Source organism: Cucurbita pepo, chromosome 4 (assembly GCF_057944985.1).
Source record: "Cucurbita pepo subsp. pepo isolate OVF chromosome 4, ASM5794498v1, whole genome shotgun sequence".
NCBI lineage: Eukaryota > Viridiplantae > Streptophyta > Magnoliopsida > Cucurbitales > Cucurbitaceae > Cucurbita > Cucurbita pepo.
The window spans coordinates 7,501,930-7,509,276 of NC_141801.1; positions in this window are offsets into that span (position 1 = coordinate 7,501,930).

Sequence of the window (7,347 nt, forward strand, 5' to 3'; positions counted from 1 at the left end):
GTGATGATGATCATGCATTGCATTACATTCAGGGGTTTGCTGACCTTCAAACGTTGCTACAGACAACTTGGGTTAGAAAAAAGGTGACTCCTCTCGGGAAGCCCCTGAACGGGGTCAAGTTTTCGAACTAATTGCACCGTGGATGTCACCTATAGTAATACTAACACTTGAAGTCTTGTTGTCTCTAATTTAGATTGTTGTGGCCAACCAAGTGAACCTTGATTATGAAGATATGTCACAAGAGTTAAAAGATTAGTGGTGAGGATTTATTAGGTTCTTAGAAGTTGAGATAGTTTAAATCTTAAGCTCGCTTTTCCAATCACTCAGTACTATTTCTCGAGGCCAATCTAAATCTCTGCGAGCACTGTGGTCTTGACCATTGATCACCATGTTGAGCTGACAACGAAAGGAACTTAAAAGTGAGCAATATGGGTCTTTTCCAATCTTAAATGTGTCTTACCAAGCTAGCTTTTTCACATGTTCGGGTTCTAAAGTTTCTAAAATTTATGTGGAAGGTCCTCATTCAAGTTAAATTAAGGTTAGAATCAAAATTGTAGTGAAAAACAGTCGAACAGAACTTAAAATTGGCAAAAAATTGTTCTCGTGCACGGCTGGAGGTCGCCCACACACGAGTGTGCAAGTGTGTTTGAAGGAGTACTCTCGCCCGCATTGCGACACGTGGGGTACACTTGATTGGCTCCATTGACTTGATGACGTGTGTTGGAGTCTACAGGCACATTATTTTTCTTCAAATTTCCTAGTGTTGACATACGACTCCTCCTCTGCTCAACACACATTCCGGTCAGATGCTGACACATGTCTTGATCTTTGCTAGATGCGTCCCTCCTAAATATATAGGCAATGGGCCATACAATTATTGGGTTTAATCCTATTGGGTTAGGGATGATATTACTCCCCTAACCACTAGTTCTCATTCGCCTCACCACGTTGAGCTGACAACGAAAGCGCTCTTAATTGTTCGTATTCAACCCTCTTGTAAACAAGTTTGCGACTTGGTCATGCGTATTCTTCCTTCAACACTTTCTCTCTAATAAAGTGGTAATGTACCCTCCACAAGCTTTGTTCTAGCAGGAAACTTCGAATTTTCTGTAGGCGAACCGCAAATTGGTTGTCGCAATGAAGTGGTATTGGATAGTCAATTTTCTGGTACAAATCCTTTGTTAAGAGTTTTAATCATGTAATTTCTTGAGTTGCTCCCGTCGCTGCTTTGTACTCCACTTCTGTAGTTGACAATGATATATTAGTTTTCTATTGCTACACTAATAAAATGTTCCCGAACCAAGCTTGAACGCATAACCAGTGATTGATCTTTGAGTTTCGTGATCTCCTATATAGTTAGCATCACAGTATCTAGCTAGCTTGTAGTGTTCACTTTTTTTTTGTACAAAAGACAATAATCGATTGTATCTTTGACATATCTTTAGATTTGTCGAGCAGCATCCCTATGAGGATTTTTTGGACTTTGCATATACTAACTCATGACTTCAACTTCATTCTCAAATTCCTTCAATTGGCTGCTCATATAGATCTGTCAGTCAACTCTCTGGGTAAGAAAGTATTCTTCACAACCACCTTCCATAATTTCTAGTCTTTATTTACTAGAAGTACTAGCCCGACCTATACGATAGTGATCTTCGTCACTAGACTAAATGTTTCATCATAGTCTAGTCCATATTGTTGAGAGAACCCTCGAACTACAGGTTGAGCCTTTATCTCTCAATTGATCCATCCGAGAGACACTTTATTTTTTTAACCCACTTGCAAGAGTTAGGTTTGATGTCTCCCATTCTTGGCACTAGTTCCCAAGTTTGATTTCACTCCAAGTCTATAATTTCTTCCTTCATACCTCTCTAGCCTTTTAACTTCATCTTTATAATAGTTGCGTTGACATACTTTGGATTTGACTTTCGGATTTTTTATGACCATCTAAGTTGTTGAGGTGTCATTCCTTTTCAATAGGTTCACTTGATTGAGTCACTTCTTGCTCACCGACATTAATGTCACTTGAATCTTCAAGAGCATCAACACTTAACCAAGTGTGTACAATTTGCTCACCCACCTTCTGTGATACTTCTTTCTGCAATGACCACCCTGCTTCCATTGCGCCACTCTGATTGTCAGTCATGTGGTTTGAGCATATCCTGAATCAATGATCGAGTCATTCCTGTAATCGATATGCAATCCCATCATCGATGAGCACTAACTCGTCTTCTTCTATGTCACATAGTACCTCTGTATCTCATTCATCCTTCATCTCTTTTTGGAGGTTGTCACATTGATTTCAACGGACGTTTTCCTGGACCAATAATCCTTGGACATGTGACCATTTTTCCCACAATTATAGCAAATACCTTCAAATCTCTTCCCTTGAAAACTCTTATTGTCGTTCTTTTGAGTTCTCCCAGGGTGTACAATTCTTTGGTGGCTTCTTCCTTTGTTACCATTTTTGTATCCATGTGGCTTATTGTCGTTCCGACTTATATTTATGTAGACCGTTTCTTCTTCACTCGTTAGTGTGTTGCCTCCCATTTGTTTAGTCATGCATTATTGATTAGCTAGCAAATTTTCAAACTCTACAAGTCATGGTTGAGCAGGTCATCCTTATACAACAATAACGAAGATTCACTCACTAATAATCTTAAAAAATCGTTTATGTAAAAGATCAGACAGAGTTGCAACCATAGAGCATACTAAAAATTACAAAAGATTAAACAATATACACCAACCTTGCTTTGATACCAAATTGTTGAACACAACTCTTCGTGGGAAAGACTCACACTCTTTATTAAGACCAATCGAGAAGATGTTACAAGACACTCGGTAAAATACTACGCACATATTTAAAGGAGAGACTGAAACAATTTATTCCTAAAATACTAAAATACCTAAATCGTTACTTGAAAATACTAGTTATCTTTGTCTTTCGACTTGTGGGTCTTAACAATCTAATCATTTTTTTTTTTTTTTTTTTGGTTGTCAATTCATGATCATTAATCAAACCAACTCATTACAACTCATTTTCTTCAACTATGCCCTTTCCTTCTTGGGAAAAGCTATGCCCATTTTTCTTACATAAATCATGGTTATTCAATTTCAAATTGGCAAAACCCCACTAAGGAGTGTGATCCCAAATAAATAGGGTTAACAAAAGGTGTTTGAATAAGATGGGTAAGGTCACGCCTCAAGTCTACCGGTATTAGATATTGTCCTTTCTGGGCTTTTCCTTTTGGACTTTCCCCAAGCTTTTTAAAACGCATCCGCTACGGAAATGTTTCCACACTTTTATAAAGACTGTTTCATTCTTCTTCCCGGCCAACCTTGGATATTACAAAATGGGCCCACCAACCTTATGATATCTAAACCCTTTTGCCCCAAAATAGCCAAATTTAAGTTATGATTGTCCTTTAAACCCTAATTCCAATTAAATCCTTCTCCAGGCTTTCTCTCACAATTCCAATGCCAAACCTTTATCTCTATTTTCAAACTCCTAATAATTACAATCACATTCCCCCCCTCTACTTTATATCACATCTCCTACCTTGGTTTCTAAAATATTGCTATACTAATCTCGTGTTCAACCCCTAAACCAAAAATTGAGAAAGATTAAGAATACATGTTAAGCTCGTGTTCAACCCCTAAACCAAAAATTGAGAGAGATTAAGAATACATGTTAATCTCGTGTTCAACCCCTAAACCAAAAATTGAGAAAGATTAAGAATACATGTATGAAATCAACCGTAGCTTGAAAATATGATTAAAAATCTACATTTTTTTTTTTAATTTTTCTAGCTCTCGAGCTAGTAGGTTTAGAATTTGTAAAACCTAATAGATAGGATGTGTAGGAGAGGTTTTAGAAGTAAGTATAAGTTTTACTATTTTGGTTTAGGGTATTCTCCCTCCCTCGCTTCTGTTCAAAAGTTTCGAATGTGAACTCTCGGCAAAAGAAGAATTGTTAGTGCTTTTGTTGCTTTAAATAGTCATCCGTTATAAGTTTGATTCAAGAAGTCGAAAAGAATTGTAATTAAAATATTTTAGTACAAAGGGTGTTTTGTGAATTTTGCTTCAATTATATTTTTTTTGGTGTGATTTGATCGAGAATCAAAACCCACAAACGTGACGATATCTCTAGCAAACTACAACCACAAATCCACACCGTGAGAAAACATCCATACCACAATGACAACTTTGACAAACCAACTTTGTTTCGTCTTCAAGATTGATGCATTTTTAAACTTAGATGTAAGCACTCAAACTCTAAACGACCTCCAATTGATTTACCCACAGCCTATGGAGGTCAGATCTAGAAGTTTGAACTCATTCGAACACAATCAACAAAGGCCCACATATTTGGTTACAATTCAGAAATGAAGTAAATGTCATAATTTTAACTAAATTAAAATTATAATAAAAAGTGGAGATGCGGGGTATCGAGCTAAGCGAGCGCTCTACCATCTGAGCTACATCCCCATGTGCTGTCTCGTTGGGTGATTAAATTTATTTTACATTTACTTGCAATACATATCAAAGTGATTTTGGAAGTGTTAAAAAATTACTTCTAAAAAACATATATTTAATAATTTAAAATCAAAATATTGTTTCATTTTACCGTTTTTAATCCAAAATTTTTATTGAATCATAATTAATTTTGAAAGACCCAAAATAAATGGTAAGAGCCGATTTTGAATGACTAAACCATAAAGGAAAGCCACCCTATAAAGTAAAGAGTCTCACCTAAAATATCAGATCCGGAGCTGAGAATATGATCGCCAAGTTAATTTGAAACGAGTCAATACAACGAACAAATCTATGGCCATAATAAAGAGTTTTTGCTTCTGCAAAAGTTGCATCGTTAATTTTGTTGATCACGGGTCAACTTTTTTTTATATGAAAGAAGCGTACCGAGTAATTTTGAAACTACTATTCTTTTAATTCTTTAAAATGCCTGTTTATGGTAGGTAAAATAATTTTTTTTTAAAAAAAGTGAAAATTTAAAATGATTAAAACATAATTAAAATAATTTAAAAATGAATTTACGCATGTTTATAATTCAACTGCATGCATGCAAAAAGTGCAATTATGGCCCACAATTAAAAACATTTTACAGTGCAATTCATGTTTGATTGGACATAAAGGTAAAAAGTAAAAATAAAATAAATCCTGTTTTGTCATTTACCCTTTGGCAGAGAACCTTCAAACTAGATGAGGCCGCCAAGACTCGATCTCAGCTGTACACGTGGCACTTGACCACAGATCAAAATCTCAAAAAATTTAAAACTGCGGCTCAAAAATCAAAAACCATTTTTTTTTTTTAATTAAAGAGTGGTTTTATTATTCGAATGAAATCTAATAATAATAATAATAATAATAAATAAATAAATAAAACTCAACGGCAAAGTTTGGACTTTTTTGGTTTTAATAATTATTTTGGGTGTGGAACAACTAATTAATGGAAATAGAAAATAATAATTCTAAATTTAATAAATAATCATTAAAATTAATATAATCTTAAATTTTTGTTTTTCAAAATAATAATTTTTACAGATAATTGATTAAGATATTAGGTCTTTGACTTTGGTCGAAGATTTAAATCTCCGTCTTGCATGTTGACGTAAGAAAAAGTCAATACCATCTAACTGTAAGAACGTTAACATTGGTATCTTATCCATTAAATTTGCATCGAACAATTATCGTTTTCTTATACTCAAATCAAATTAATTATGATAAGGGTCCACTTTTTATATTTTAACTCTGTCTATAATTTGCATCTAGCTTTAATGAGTTTAATTTTGTATACTCGGAGTTTGCAAAAGATAACAAAGATTGGAGTCAATATGTCATCACTAGTGTCGAGTGGGTGCTTTATCAATCATTCTAACTTACTAGAGCTAGCCTTTCATTTCAAATAGCATTAGCCCTTGATGTATACCTACAATCAAGGTAGTGCATCGGAATCTAATCAACATAAACACGAATTATACCTAAAGGAGAAGGTGACTATCGATCTGGTGTCAACTGGGTCGGGACACATATCTCCTATCTCCGTACTTCCAACTAGCTTATTATACAACTCTAATGTACTTGTCGGAGTGGAAACATATACATAGAGGGAGTAATTGTACTAATAAAATACAATCTAGTCTAAGTATTAGAATGGGTTGAGCATAACGCTACATGATTGTAAGATCTTACTTTCTAACCCATCTCAACTTTCAAAGTGGTTGCCTAACATTTATGGAGGCTTTGAGCGTGATTTAAGCAACTTAGATTTACTTTTAGACACGTTTATGGATACCCTTAACATCTTTTTTAGCGAAAACACGTCGGTTTTGGATAATTATGAAAATTAAGAAGAAATTAAAATGCAAGTGACTTGGTTGAGGTTCGAAGGCTCACATACGTGATAATGAGAAACGTCATGCGTCAACCATAGGAAAAATGCAAGAAAATTTATGCCATTAGGAGAGACGAGCCTAGACGCCCCTAAAAACCTAGTAGTCTTACACGACGTCCAAGAATGACAAAGGTAGATCTTCATGTCATTAGGAGTATATAGAGTGTTATCAAAACCCTTCAGGTTGTTAGTTGTATAATGGTGCCATTAGAATCTCTACTACCCTATCCACTCTGATACTAGTACTGTCGAGCTAGACCTTGGTTAGTTAGGATAGTGTGTCAAGACAACTAGTCGCCCAACCTTGTGGAAATACCAAGACAATAAACACATCCTAAGAGGGGGCGTGGAAATCCACAGGTTAATTTAGTAGCTGGTCAGCACATGCAGTTTTGTAGAAAGGTTCTCTAGCTAACCTTTCACATATGACATGCAGGCTAACAATCATCGTACTATCGCACCAGTAGCTTTATGAGGTAGCACCTCTATACAAGACATTGGTTTCTCACCACATAGGCAAAACAAGCTACCACAAGTCAACGAAAATAAAAATAGTTCACCCTAGAGATGTGACTTATCGTTCAATGGATCCGTGACGCCAAAGAGGAGTGAACCACTACCTTCGTACCCAAAGTGAGTATGTGAGCAGTCAGAGATCCATACAAAACTTTGAGGCCTCCCAGATGTTCGATAGCAGTAGAGACTAGGCCCAAACTTTGTAAAGCCTAGAGTTAAGCACGTAGATACCTACTTAGTTAATGAGAACCTACAAGTAGGTTGCTTGCAAAATATTTTTATACTCACCCCTTTCTTTTTTTTCTTTTTTCTTTTTTCAAGTGTTCGTAAGCTATTAGTCGAGGTGGGGAGCGTTCAAGAGCTACGCAGTCACACAGGGGGTCGTTCCAGAGCGTCAGTTTATTTCTATATTTTGAGAC